General features: G+C 39.6%; 1 protein-coding gene across 1 annotated transcript in view; it reads left to right on the top strand.

Moving 5' to 3' along the window:
* The window catches only part of LOC105031583, a 39,486-nt gene that overhangs the window by 797 nt on the left and 22,908 nt on the right, over positions 1 to 15,781 (top strand). The window lies entirely within an intron of this gene.

Here is a 15,781-nt window from a genome sequence, read left to right as displayed (position 1 = left end):
CACTAACGATGACGTCATAATTGTATTATAATGACAAAACCTTCAAAATAAAAGCGTCAATGTCAATATATATATATATACTGCATTGTGTATACTGTAATTCGTTATAAAGATAGTACATTGTAACCATAGTCCATGTTCATGTTGTCTTCTAATGAATGGAAAGAGAAATTATTTGGAAATGGTATATAGTTTTATTTATTTTTTCTTATATATATATTTTTAAGAATAATATTGAGCCATAAAATGTACAGCTTGATTTGGTAAATATATTGCCTTATAACAAAAACTAGACTATGTGAAGTGGAACATGGATTTCAAGAAAGGGATGGGATAAAATACTGCAGCATGACATTTCATGGTTCAGAAATTCCACAAAATTCACCATGTGGCAAAATAACGAACTGTGAAATAAAAAAAATAAAAACTGTCAGTGACACCATACGTGAGTGTTGCCATCTCTTAGGTCATGGGAAAACTCTTATCCTACGAGTTCTAGAGCCTGCTGTTTTTTTGTTCTACCTCATCATTAATTGCACCCACCTGGTGTCCCTTTCCTACATAAGTCCCTGATTAGATGGCTGCAATTTAAAAAATGTAGTGGGACTGGCTTTGACATCTAGAGTTTGAGGGTCCTAGGCATACTCTGTGTGTGACACTAAACATCATGCATAATCTCAACTTAAACAAAGTACTTCTGGTAAAAACAAAAACAGCACACGCTAGTTGGTTTGATGGCATGACGGCATACAACATTGGAATAGAAATTGAGTCCACATTCAAATTGCATGTGTGGCTTCAGTTTAGACCAGAGGTGTCAAACCGGTTCCACGGAGGGCCGAGTGTCTGCAGGTTTTCGCTCTCACCTTGTACTTAACTGACTAATTAGGTCACTAATTGGTTAGTTTCTACCCCCACCTGGTTGTTTAGGTCTGAACTGGGAACCAATTTAAAGGAAAACCCAAAAACCTGCAGACACATGGCCCTCCGTGGAACCGGTTTGAGACCTCTGGTTTAGACAATGGTGAATGGGTTATAATCAAGGCAGACCATTTCTCAGTATAGCATATTGCATTGAAGCCAATGGACTGGGTGTGTTAGATTTTACATAGACTTTAAATGGTTTCTACACACCCTAGTGACTAATTCCTGAAAGTTATGTTCCACTTCACATAGCTTAGTTTTTTTTTTTACAAGGCGATCTGCATACATTTGTTTACATAGTGTATTGGGAATATGTAGGGGAAAATATTTAACAATATTGTCTGTAGATTGTATGTTTAACATCTTTTTTTAATATTGTTCTTATTTTTTGTATACACATGTATATTTGTTTCGAATCATTATTCTTTGCTTTTGCTTAAAGAAAAACATGACACTTGCTTTTAAACTACAATTGTGTCTTTATAATGAATTAAACACATTGACGTGTTTTTATTTTGAAAAAATAATATCTGAGTTAGTGCTGCCCGCATACTGTAATATCCCTCTGCTAGCAGAACGGTAATAGCCACGACCACGTCAGACGTTTATGGGATTGAGAACGCCTTCATAATAAAGGTCTGGATTTGTAAACAATGCATGATACCTCGTATAGCTTTCAAACCGCGAAGGCAGTTCCACAAAAAAAAAAAAAAAAATTGCAACCCTCTAATCAAGGAACTGCTTAGATCTGGGACATCAGGTGCAGGCAATTAATGATGAAGTAGAACAGAAAACCTGCAGGCACCAGATCTCATAGGGTAGGAGTTGAGTACCCCTGGTCTATATTATTACTGGGGCTTGTGAAGCAAGAGTACCCAGCTCTAATGTTTCACATACATCTTATTAATGGGTGGCTTGAAAAGCTGCCACAGTGTAGTTATTCAACTTCCTTATTATTATTGTTAAGCATGCTACTCGGATCCTCCCACAAAGGGGCATTTTAGCATAGCACAGCTATTTAATGTACTAAATTACTGATGTAATTAAAACATTTGTGTCATAAATGCATAAGATCTCCTCATCACAATCTAGAACAAGTTAATTTCACAAAAGAATATACTTCCTAATTTGATAAAATACCATGTTCCAGAATTTATAACAAACTTAAATACCACCTCCCTAACAAAATGTCAATCTGTGAATACAACAATGTTTGTAAGATGAAAAAAACACAACAATAGTTAATGGTAAACAATAACATTAATAAACATTTACCAATAGAAGTGACTATATTCATTGATCATTTCCTTTTGACAGGTAAAATAATGCTCTTTCATCGTTTGCGTAGTTGATTATCTGGTAATTATCGTTCTATTTTATGGAGCTATGCACTGCCGAGATGTACTCCCTGACAGACAAAACACCCAAAAAGAAGTCAGGCAGGGCTAACACCAAATAACAGTTTCCACAAAAAGTATCACAGAAAAGTAATACTAATTTGTCCACTCCAGAATCAAGAGGAGAGTGCAACAATGAAAAGTTCACAGTATGCAAAACATACACAACACAATTTACATTTGCCGTTTCTAAAACCCTCGTCACTGGTTATAGGTAATAGTAAGGTATCGACTATGACGCCGTCTTGCCAGTATCCTCAACCTCAGAAAAGAAAATCAGACGCACCCACTCCATGAGGGAAATGTGCTCTGACTCCAAAGGGCAAAGGACATCCCACTGCCTCATACCCCAACTCGATAGCCTCCTAAAGCCAGTGAGCCAGCAACTGTTTCACCAGTGGTTTCGCCAATGCAGAAGCCCTGTAACACGCAAACAGCTGAGGCCTAGATACTTTCTATGGATTCTACACACACAAGTGAGTAATTCTCTAATGCCATGTTCCACTTCACATAGTCTAGTCTCTTTTTATAAGACCCAATAGTTAACAGGAGTGTAGATCTCAACATTGCTGTGCACTACATACTGTGCCAAAGCGCACACAGGGTACAACTGTTGCAGATGCTCCTCTGACTCTCTTCCAAAAGGAGAGGGAGAGAAGGCCTAAAGCCCTAACACCCTTAATAATCTTTTCTTCAAAAAATATGGATTAGGATGCAGCAAAGCTCAGCATAAATCACAATTGATTGTGTGACAGTTTACGTTCATTGACAAAACAGATCTGTCACTTGTCATAGTTGACGTCAGTGTGAGCAGCAGCAAAGAATGCTTCAGTGAAAGATTTTTCAAGGAAATGTAATCTAAAGGCTCAAACGGCACTTCACTAAGCGCCTTGAGCACTACAGACAAATCCCATTGAGGAATTCTGGCCAGACACAGGTTGCAGCCTACAAGTCCCAAACTGACAAAGCTTCACCAAGAGATGTCCAAAAACAGATATGTTACCAAAGCCCTCATGCCAAGCGAAAATCAGAGACACATACAACTTTAGGAGAATCATGTAATCGCAGTGTGTCTAATGGCCATCTTGGTCAAGCTTGCCAACACCAAAATGTCGTGCAAGTAAGCCAGCACACTGACTATGAAAACGCAGTTGGTTCAAAGATGCCTCCAGGAGCGTATTTGAACAGAATTCTGTTGTACTCATACACTACCCGTTGAAAAGAGAAATGGCAAAACATTGTGTGCATTCTTGCAGGCACATGAAAGTATGCAATGTTTCATTAGTCACAAAGCCAATCCAACCACCTTACAATCAGCTTCCCTATCCTAATAAATTGTTGTATACAATTTTCTATTCTAAAAGGAAAACCTGTTAACGGTAACATGATGAGCAAATAAACCTCCTCCATGCTCTTATTAGCATTGGTTTCCATATGTTGCTGCTATTTGCAGCTGTAGGCTACTACTTGTCTGAATATAGTAGCATCATTTGTTATGTGCTGCTAACATTTTACTAGATCCAGTTGGTTTCCATGTTTACACCTCGGCAGAAGGTCTGTTGTAGAATTCCCAGTGAAGTGCTCGCCAAAGAATTGCAAGGAACCTCACAGCGCATTTCAGAATACACAAACACAAGTCTGCGTAAATCAATGCAAAAGATTACAAAAAACAAGATGCAGCTGCACTCCGTAGGCTCCAATCTGGATCCATCTATGTTATACTTGCAGCCCCCTGATCATTTTAAGTCCTTTAAAAAACAATAACAATTCCAAAACATTTAATACTTCCAAAAATAATTATTTTAAAACCAGTCCCACTATTTTTCTTTTCTATTTGAGATGCTTGAGATGTCGTTCAAACAATAAAACAAGGGGTTTATTTATTAATTTACCTTAATTTATACAGATAGTGGTTCCCCAAGAGCAGAGAGTGGAGGGGTTATATACCCGATATTTTCTTGTTCCAAAAAAGAACGAGAAAATATGGGGGTTGACAGCGATTGTGGATCTACAGGTCCTCAACTGCAGCATAGTCAAACAGCCCTTCCGAATGCTCACCACAAAACAACAATTTTTGCACAAGCATGGATCTGAAGCATGCATACTTTCATGGCCTGGTGGTTCTGATCCACAGAAGTTTTCTTCGCCTCTCCTTTTAGATGGTGGCGTATCAGTTTAAATGAATCCCGTTCAGGTACACTCTACACAGGTTCTCCAAGTGCGTCAGAGTGGTGCTAGAACCTCGATGCCGGAAAGGTGTCAGAGTGTTGGCTTAGATGGACAACTTACTTGTTATGGCACCCTCAGCCGAACTGGCTATGGCACACACTAACTCTGGTTACGCACATGTCATGCCTAGGGTTTGCTCTTAATTAGAAAAAGAGCACACAGTAGCCCTGTCAACAGGTAGTTTATATGGGTGTCCAAATGGACACACTAGCGCGCCACAGTCTGTCGATTGCTGTCATTAGAATAATTCAGGGCTCTCGGCTGTGTCTAAAGTGTATGCTTGGAAATCAAAGATTTCTACGCAGGGGTGTATGGCCATTCCATGAAGCCAGTGCGCTGTGAGGCTTGTTGCGAGGGCTTTGGCAAGGTGACACCCTCTGGTTTAGCATTGTTTCTAGGGGACCCGTCGACTGACACCTGTGGTCCATACCAGAGTCCCTCAGTGGGACTTGTCATTCGTGCCAGATGCGCTGTCTGTCGTTCAGATGAAGTTTCATTGAAAATGCTGTCCCTAATACTGTCTGTTCTATTCATGCTGACGTCAGCTAAGCGAGTGAGTAGTCAGTGTGCTTTGTCAATGCATGAGGATTGTCTCTCGATCACAGATGAGCTGAGAAAGGCCTTGCTGCGCCCCAACCCGGATTTTCTGCCAATGGTTATTAATAGGTCATTTTGATCAGGGGCTTTTCTCCCCCACTCCTTTTGGAGGAGATGGAGCATCTCCATCAACTGTGCCCGGTTCATGCTTTGGCATGTTATGTGGAGTGCAAAACTGATATGAGCTACTCGCCACAACTAAGTGTTATGGCGCTTTTGTGGTTGGTAATGAACAGTCTAAACAGCATCTGGATGATTGCCTTAAGGAAGCCATTGAGCTGGCTTATAGGAGAAAGCGGGGTGTCCTTTTTGGAGTCAAAGTACCTTCTTCTCTTGGTGTGGCTGTCTTTTCTGCTCTGTTTCAAGTTGTTGGGGTTGAGGATATTGCTGCGGTAACATCTTGGTCGACGCCTTCCCCTTTTCTCCAATATAACCTTCTAAACATGTCCTTGTATTTTCTCGCCCAATCGGATCTTGGTGTTGCCAAAGGGACAGTCTGAGAGAGATGGAGGAAAGATGTGCGGTCATCTTGTGTGATGCTCCATCTTTTCTTGACGAGTCTCTTTGGGAGTTTGATTGTATGAATTGGCTGTATGCTTTTGTGTGGTGGTGGCATGGATGTAATTGATGTCACTGTAGTATCTCTCTTGTTGGGAAATGGCCTTGCTTGGTGTTAGTCGGACCTGACCTAATTTGCTAAGTAGCTATGCCCTAAACCACTAGGAGCAGAAATCCCCCTATGGGATGGAGCTCCATGAAATACAACACTGTTTCCAAAGAAGTTGGTATGCTGCATAAAATGCAGACAAAAACAGATTGCAATGATGTGCAAATCATTTATCCCTATATTTAATTGAAGATGTAGCACTTCAAGTCTCAATTGAAGATGTGAAGCGCAGAATTTCTCAGTTTCAAATGCTGAAACTGAGAAATGTTATTGTTTTGGGAAAAAGACATGCACATTTTGATTTTGATGCCAGCAATATGTTTCAAAAAGGTTGGGACGGTCTTGTTTACCACTGTGTTGCAACACCTCCTCTTTTAACAATACTCTGTGTTTTGGAACCAATCAATCAATCAAATTTCTTTATAAAGCCCTTTTTACATCAGCATCACAAAGTGCTTTTACAAAACACCCAGCCTTAAACCCCAAGGAGCAAACAACAGAAGTGTTGAATTTCAGTGGCTAAGAAAAACTCCCTAAGAAGGCCGAAATTTAGGAAGAAACCTAGAGAGGACCCAGGCTTAGAGGGGTGACCAGTCCTCTTCTGGCTGTGCCGAGTGAACATATTAAGACTATAAATTGTAATAATTAATAAATGCACATGGGCTGAGTACAGAGTCTATTTAAATGTAGTCTGGGTCAGCAAAGCCTTTCAAGCCTGGTACTCCTTAGGTGTGGGCCAAGACCTCATGTCCTCCTAAGTTTAAAACAGGGCAGGAGACAGGGAACATTTAGAAAATGCATTCCTTAGATCTACAAGGATTTACATTGGAGAAGGAGAACTGACCCTACTCCCCCAGCACAATAATATAGCAGCGTAAGACCTTGGGGCTGAGAGAGGGGGTTCCAGTGACACTGTGGCCCTATCTGGAGGAGGCCCCGGACAGTGCCCAACAGGAAGGAAATCAATCCACCCACATTCCCAAGCATCAACCAAAGGGACACCAACCAACCGCAACCACCCTGAATGAGGGCCAAGTATTGTCTGCAGAGTACAGACCAATTGCACAAGTGCGCAACAGAGAGACATCAACAAGCCAGTGACTCCGCCCCCGAATGGCATTGGAGGGAGGGCATCCCAGTGGTGATGAGAGCCCACCTGGCAAGACAGCAAAGGTGGACAGTATCAAGCCTTTCTGGTCACTTTGATGCCCCTGAGCCAGACTACACAATCATAGACAATGCTGTAGAGATGAGTCTTTAGTAGACACTTGGCACTGAGTTTGCATTTCTAACCTTAATTGGCAAATCATTCCACAGTATTGGAGCTCTATGAGAGAAGGCCCTGCCTCCGACTGTTTGTCGTATCTAATTCTAGGTACAATTAAAAGGCCTGCATCTTGCGATCCAAGGTTACGTCTAGGTATGTATGGCTGGATCATTTCAGTGAGGTAAATAGGAGCAAGTCCATGTATTGATTTATAGGTTAACAATAAAACTGTAAAATCAGCCCTAACCCTAACAGGCAGCGAGTGTAAAGAGGCTAGTACTGGAGTAATGTGTTAGCATTCTAGCAGCCGTGTGCAACACTAATTGAAATGTATTTATTGATTCATCAGGGTAACCGGAAAGTAGAGCATTGCGATCTAATCTAGAAGTAACAAAAGCATAGATTCGTTTTTCTGCATCGGTTTTTGATAGAAATGTTCAGATTTTTGCAATATTTCGAAGATGAAAATAAGCAACTCTTGAGACATATTTTATATGTTCATCAAAGGAGAGGTCAGGGTCAAGGGTAACGCCAAGGTTTCTTACAGTTTTTTGGGGTACCACCATGCAGCCGTCGAGGTTTACAGTGAGATCTGCCAACAAAGCTCTTTGTTTGTCGGGTCCTAAAATGAGCATTAAGTTTACCTCTACCACAAATAGCATCTATGAACTTTATGGCTTTTGCCACTGGCCGTTTTAACAACTAATTAGCCATATGTGAATAATAATTGATACAATAACTACAGCATGGCTGTTTTTCTTCATATTGATAGATACTGTATCAATTTAATTCACAAAAGACTAATTAGCTGTTAAAATAGCCAGTGGCAAAAGAGGATTTTTTTCAGGATAGACAAAAACTTTGCTGGTTACAACCTTCACTGGTTATGTTATGGGAAACCTAAAATGAAACTGTTTGCTGTTATATTACCACTATTTCTGGTGGATTTTCGAATTATGTCTTAGGATTTCTTCAGGATAGACAAACACTTCGCTGGCTACATGATTCTATTGTCTTTTCATTTGACTAAAAAGTCAGTTATGACTGTAGTTATTGTATCAATGTCATTCACAAATGGCAAATAAGCTGGTAAAACGGCCAGTGGCAAAAGCTATACAGTCTATAGTATATAGATGCTATTTGTGGTGGAGGTAAACTTAATAAGAAACGTTACTCAGTAGAACACAATGGTTAATGGTGTCTAACAAAATATTCAAACACAAAATGATATAATGTCAAGAGGCTATCCTGACACCCAGTAAACATACAGCTCTGTGGCGTAGTGGTTAACGACACAGCCTTTCAGGTGGGCCACCTGGGTTTGATTCTTGAGAGGGCAGCTAGTATTAGTACACTTCATTGCGGGCCGGCTGAACTAGGCTTGCCTGGTTTCTATTTCTAAATGCAAACTAACACATTGTGTAAGGCGATGGGGCATAGATGGCAACAATAATTTACTATTCAATAGGTTAAAATGGCCTATCGAAACCACAGAGAGAATTGTACAATTTAATTGAATAACTGAATGGGCGGAGCTGTTAGGAAAATTGTATTCACAGTACAATTTCTTTAGCGTTTGGTGCTATAAAGTAGTGTGTGTGGCTGGAGCTCTCTGTGTAGATGGCTACACACTAAAAGTGGTGGCACGGTTTGGTCGGTGCCATATTTCCTTACAATGTCCCAAAGGATACCCGCAGTGATATCTGAAATCTTCGATACATTTGTGAAAATCACGTTGTTGGTTCTTACAAACCCAGTGTGAACTGTTGATGAACAGCTATTCCCTACCAAAGCCAAAGCACGCTGTCGATTCAAACCGTATACATGGCTAATAAACGAGACAAAAATAAACTAGACAAATTTAGCATTTAGCATCTGGATTGCCACTGAAACAAAATAATATATATACAGCTCTGGAACAAATTAAGAGACCACTGCAAAAATATCTGTTTCTCTGGTTTTATTATTCATAGACATGTGTTTGAATAAAATTAACAGTTTTTTTGTTTTATTCTATAAACTACTGACAATATTACACCCAAATTCCAAATAAAAATCTAGAGTATTTATTTGTAGAAAATAACAACTGGTCAAAATAACCAAAAAATATGTATTTCAGACCTCAAATAATGCAGAAAATATATATCATATTCATTTTTCAAACACTAAATCCTAATGTTCCAACTTAGGAAGAGTTCAGAAATCAATACTTGGTGGAATAACCCTGTTTAATCACAGCTTTCATGCGTCTTGGCATGCTCTCCACCAGTCTGTCACATTTCTGTTGGGTGACTTTATGCCACGTCTGGCACAAAAATGTAAATAGCTATTTGATGGCTTGTGACCATCCATCTTCCTCTTGATCAAATTCCAGAGGTTTTCAATGGGGTTCAGATCTGGAGATTGTGTAGGCCATGACAGGGTTTGATCTGATGGTCCTCCATCCACACCTTGATGGAGCATGGAGTATTGTCCTGCTGGAAAAACCAATTCTCAGATTTGGGTAACATTGTCAGAGCTTCAGCCCTGCCCCTAGGAGCCTGTTTCGAACCATCCTCACCGTGCACTTCACCCCAGCTGCTGTTTGCCATTCTTTTTGTAGGTCACTTGATGTCATCCTAAGGTTGTTGAGTGACATTCGAATGAGTTGACAGTCATCTCGGTCAGTCGTTTTCGCCCTCTGCCAGTCTGTAGCTTTGTTTTCCCCAATGTCTGTTGCTTGACCTTGTTCTTATGAACCGGCGTCTTTGAAATTTTCAGGATGGAAGCAACCTGACGCTCACTGTATCCCTCTGCCAGTAAAGCCAGAATTGAAACTTTCATTTTCCTCACTCAAAGCTTTTCTTTTCAACTATTTAGTCATGCTGAATAGTTATTTCTAAATTAAAATTACCTTTGAGGTAATACTTGCAGTGTTGTTGCCATCCAGCTGGTCCTACTGCAAGAGAATAGTGATGACCACAGCTGTGGTTTTTATACTTTTCCTCGTTAAATTAGATTTGGTTCAGGTAATCATCTAATAAGTACCTCATTAAGTAAAATGATGTGTGCCTTTGTTGGTATTTAACAGACACTGGAGTGGAATGGCTGCCATACATGTAGAGATGCTGATTTAAGAAAGGGGTGGTCTCTTAATTTTTTCCAGAGCTGTATATATACTTTGTGCAATAATGAATACATTTTCCCCTGTCTCTCTCTCTGCCAGTTCTGTTGAAGTTGGAAAATATAATTAAATAAAATCTGTTTGTGTTTTCTTTTTTTAAATAATGCAATCAAACGATTATGCAATTACTCAACATTAATTATTTTAATCTTCTGTAGTTAATCACGATTAATCACAATTTTGAACTGTGTTCAAACTTTGCCCTTAATAAATACTTTTCTGTATTATGTTAAAGACGTGTAAGCTATGGACAGTGCTTTACTTGGAATTAAATAAATGCAAATTGTCACATCATTTAAATTTCAGCCCCAAAGATGCCCCAATGACTGGCGGGACCTATAAATGATCCCATAGATCTACCTTCTCCTACCATTATTTCCTTGAGTATGCACAGTAACTGCTACCTTAACCTACTGTATAAATATCAGACTACCTTATCTAGAGATCTAATGGGATGTGGGGAGTAAAATGCCAGCAATAATTGCAAATACACAGTTTCCCTAATTTGTTTTGCATATCATCACTCTATAGAGTCTGCTTGACATTTCCTACAATACATTCACTGCGGCGTATAGAAAAGTTTTTTTCTGTATGAGTCAATATGTATTTCATATCCACTGAGTTACATTGTGGCCAATGGGATGTGTGGAGTAAAATGCCAGCAACAATTGCAAATACACAGTGCCCCTTGTTTTTTTTTCTTCATATAATCACTCTATAGAGTCTCCTGAATAATTTCCTACTATACATTCACTGTGGCGTATAGAACAGTTTTTTTCTGTATGAGTCAATATGTATTTCATATCCACTGAGTTACATTGTGGATACAGGGTGTAGAACATATTGTGTTGCTAGATGTAGCACACCATTCCCCTTGATTAGACTGGTTTGTCTTACTTTACACACTTTCCACAATTTCCTACATTGCTTTCTCTGTGGAATATTCAATAGTGTATGAGCTATGACGCAATACATTCACTTAATTGATTATTAGGAACGAAAATGTCTTGTTGATGCTAGAGGTCAGAGGAGAATGGGCCAACTGATTCAAGCTGATAGAAGAGCAACTTTGACTGAAATAACCACTCGTTACAACCGAGGTATGCAGCAAAGCATTTGTGAAGCCACAACACACACAACCTTGAGGCGGATGGGCTACAACAGCAGAAGACCCCACCCGGTACCACTCATCTCCACTACAAAAGGAAAAAGAGGCTACATTTTGCAAGAGCTCACCAAAATTGGACAGTTGAAGACTGGAAGAATGTTGCCTGGTCTGATGAGTCTCAATTTCTGTTGAGTCAGAATTTGGCATAAACAGAATGAGAACATGGATCCATCATGCCTTGTTACCACTGTGCAGGCTGGTGGTGGTGGTGTAATGGTGTGGGGGATGTTTTCTTGGCACACTTTAGGCCCCTTAGTGCCAATTGGGCATCGTTTAAATGCCACAGCCTACCTGAGCATTGTTTCTGACCATGTCCATCCCTTTATGACCACCATGTAGCCATCCTCTGATGGCTACTTCCAGCAGGATAATGCACCATGTCACAAAGCTCGAATCATTTCAAATTGGTTTCTTGAACATAACAATGAGTTCACTGTACTGAAATGGCCCCCACAGTCACCAGATCTCAACCCAATAGAGCATCTTTGGGATGTGGTGGAACGGGAGCTTCGTGCACTGGATGTGCATCCCACAAATCTCCATCAACTGCAAGATGCCATCCTATCAATATGGGCCAACATTTCTAAAGAATGCTTTCAGCACCTTGTTGAATCAATGCCATGTATAATTAAGGCAGTTCTGAAGGCAAAAGGGGGTCAAACACAGTATTAGAATGGTGTTCCTAATAATCCTTTTGGTGAGTGTATGTATTCCATATTCAGTCATTTGCATTGTCAGAATTCTGCCCTTGGAACGTGTTTTAATACCCACTTTTTATTTAAATTACTCTTCAATATGATAATATATTAATTGTTGTCTATGTTTTGAGAGGAACATTTTCTTAAAATGTTTATTTTTTAAATTAATAAACTCAATTTCTGTCCGTTTTGAAGTAATAAGATGTTTTCTTTTATTTTGAAAATGTCTTAATTGTCACGAACCGGAAGTGTTTCTTTAATGTTGCTCACAAGACGCAGGTCACAAGACGCTGGTGTTTTTAGGAAGACCTCACCTTTCTTGCTCTGTGTTGAGTGACCCGCAGTGAGCAGTGGCATAACTACATAATGGGCTAAACTAATGGAGCACCAAGAAAGTGGGTGTGAGTTACATGAAGTAATACTAAACCAATACTAAGAACAAATTATAAGTTCTATCTTCTACTCTCTACATTAATTGTCAGCACTTGCGTTCAGAATGTTGGGGTACAGACTGTACGTTTTTGCGTAAGATACCGTCCGGCTATTCATTCCGAAAACTGTATTTGCGGGATCACGTTGTTGAATAAAAGCAGCCCGCAAGATTCGTTTTTGTTTCAAGAGAAATTATCCTCCTCCGCTTTCAGCTGATGACGTAACGGGAACTCCACAAATGAATTCTTCAACTTGAAAAACGAAAGTTGTCTTATTTGGGTGGATTTGCTGGATCCGGTAAGTTCTTTCTGTGTCCGAGTTCATGTTTGTATGTTTGGGATTCGTGATACGTACCCCATCATAAGACATTTCCTGATTATTGTGAACATTTTCAAATTGTATTATTGAAACGTATATTGTATTAACACTAGTAATCTTCGTATATACAATTATGTATACTTACGGTAACAGAAACAAATCTAACACAATATTTAGCAATATTGTGGTAATATTTATATTGTAGCAAGTAGGCCTAACTCGTCTACACTCCCTTGTCCACGTCATAGAAAAATGTGTGGCAACACACGATTGTATCTTTAGATCCTTTCTAAATTTCGAACAGAAATGTAGGTCACATTAACACACAACAAAGGTGTTTTCACAGCAGATACATTTTCAAAGCCATGCAATGCCTTGCTGTGTGTATAACGTGAATGGATAGTTTATCAATATTTTCCATTCAGGAAAACTAAGTATGCTGCTTATTGTTCGTTTTCTAGACAGTTATTTGGCCAGCTCAAACACCTCTTTCATGCTTATCACATCATTGAGCCAGCCTGCAACCTGTCCCTATTTCTTGGGGGAAAACACTTGAACAACCCAGACAGAGAAAGTTTCCTGTTATAACTGTAGGGATGTGCTGATATATTGGCCAGCAATTGGTATCAGACATGTATTAGTCAAAACATTTAATAATTGGTATTTGCTGACTGTTTGTCAGAAATGGCTGATTATTTCTGACCAATTGTGCTTTTTTGCTTGACGTGTCGCTGTTTGGTGATAAAGTCAAATACCTATTTACTAGAAGTACAGTACCCTCCACTAATATTGGCAACCATGGTAAATATGAGCAAAACGGGCTGTGAATTTTTTTGTTTATCCTCTTGATCTTTCATTCAAAATATTAACAATCTAACTTTTAATTAAAGAAAAATCCTTTAAGAAAAAATTTATTCTTATCAAATGTTTTCCCCCAGAATAATTGGCACCCCAAAATGTAATACTTTGTGCGACCTCCCTTTGTCAAGTTAAAAGGTCTGAGTCTCCTATAATGCATAATGATGTTGGAGAACACATGGCAATGAATCTGAGAACATTCCTCCATACAGAATCTGTCAAGATCTTACAGATTCTGAGGTCCATGCTTGCGGACACTCCTATTCAGCTAATGTCACAGGTTTCTATGGGGTTTAGGTAACGGGACTCAGATGGCCATGGCAAAAGCTTGATTCTGTGGTCATTGAACCATTTTAGTGTTTATTTTGAGGTGTGCATGGGTCACTGTCCTCCTGGAAGATCCAACCAGAGTCCAGTTCTTACTTCCTGGCATAGCCAGACAGGTTTTGATTGAAAATCTGCTGGTACTTGTTGGAGTTCATGATACCATGTGCCGTTGTGCTCATAAGTTTGCATAACCTGGCAGAAATTGTGAAGAAGACGGTGTGGTTTTTTCAAGGAGCACAATACGACGATACTTAAACAAAAATTAGCTGCATGATCGAGTTGCCAGAAAGAAGCCTGTACTGTGCCAATGCCACAAAAAAGCATTTGGCATGGGGGATACTGTCTTGGAAACCTGATCTTTGCTAGGTAGACACACCCTTCAATGTATATATCAGCTTGTAACCAACATTACAGTGAAAAGAGATTGAGCCTGTAACAGCATGAGCTAATAGACTATCAAATGCTGCAATAAATATTTGAATTACTCACTGTTATGGACATTTTTAATTTAAGGTGCATTTGAGAAATGTCTGTCTTTCCATTGGCTGGTATGTAAATCTTTACTTTGATTGTGACACACGTCTGTATAATATCAGAGGATTATTAGGTATTTGGGCCATGTCCTCCTGCCTAGACAAAAAAGGGTGTCAGTCCTTTCTGTTCCTTAGGAATGTAGGAGAGGGGGATCTGGTGTTTGTCTTAGTGGGCATTCTTGATTGGTCGCAGCAGAGTATAGGGTTAATCATCTACCTCTCTGTAGGTTGTCTTTATGTTACCCTCAAGGGTTGAGAAAGTTAACCAGATGGGGGAGGACAACATGTGACTTGTTTGAAACCTAGGACATATGATAGAACAGAGGGAACGTGTTTCATTGACAAGGCAGATGGGCAACAACTTACCACACCCTTTTTTCTATGTAATATATACGGATTGTGCATGTATTGAGTTAGAGACTCCTCGGACGATTTTGTTGGTAAGCGTTTGATGCGTCTCTCTTATTTGCAAATAATAATAAATAAATAATCAATAAACAGTTAATTGTGCCGAGAGTATTTAGTCTCTGTACTTCCTTCTTAAAGAGTTCTGATCAATAAAATTACCATCACACAAATCCCTTGACAACCGGGTATTCGATAATTATATCAACCACTATACGAAATGGCCGATTTCTAACAGTTTGGTGCCGTGACCCGGATGGACAAGTTTTAACAATTCTACTGAACTTCGGCATGAGAGCTTAGGGGCAATTGTAAGGATAAGTCGTTTTTCCCGGTTATTGGTTGCAGTGAGTCGTAAACAGTGAGTCGTCAAACTACGCCATATGAAGAACTGTCAAGATTGCAAAAGCGTTTGGTAGTCGAAAAGAAGACCTGGTTACTCCCTGACTGGGCTGCAAATAAAATCGTGTAAAATATCTCTAGGGGTGGATAAATTGGAGAGAAGGCCTAATTACTCCCTGACTGGTCCACGAATTACATTGTGTATCGTGTAAAATATCTCTTGGGGTGGATTCATTAGAGAGAAGACCTGGTTAGTCCCTGACTAGGCCACGAATAAAATCATGCAAATATCTCCAGGGGTTGATAAATTGGAGAAGCGCTCAACTGTATTTCGTTGACAATGCTAATTGTTTTAGGCGATTATACAGCGACTTGTACAAGTAAAATATAATGCCGTCCAGTTATATAAATACGACAGGAAGAGGACTGCAGCCTCTGGCATGACGCGTTTATATT

The sequence above is a fragment of the Esox lucius genome, chromosome 21, assembly GCF_011004845.1.
Source record: "Esox lucius isolate fEsoLuc1 chromosome 21, fEsoLuc1.pri, whole genome shotgun sequence".
In the NCBI taxonomy this organism is placed as follows: Eukaryota; Metazoa; Chordata; class Actinopteri; order Esociformes; family Esocidae; genus Esox; species Esox lucius.
The sequence above is the reverse complement of the archived record's forward strand: the minus strand, read 5'-3'. Positions and strand labels throughout refer to the sequence as shown.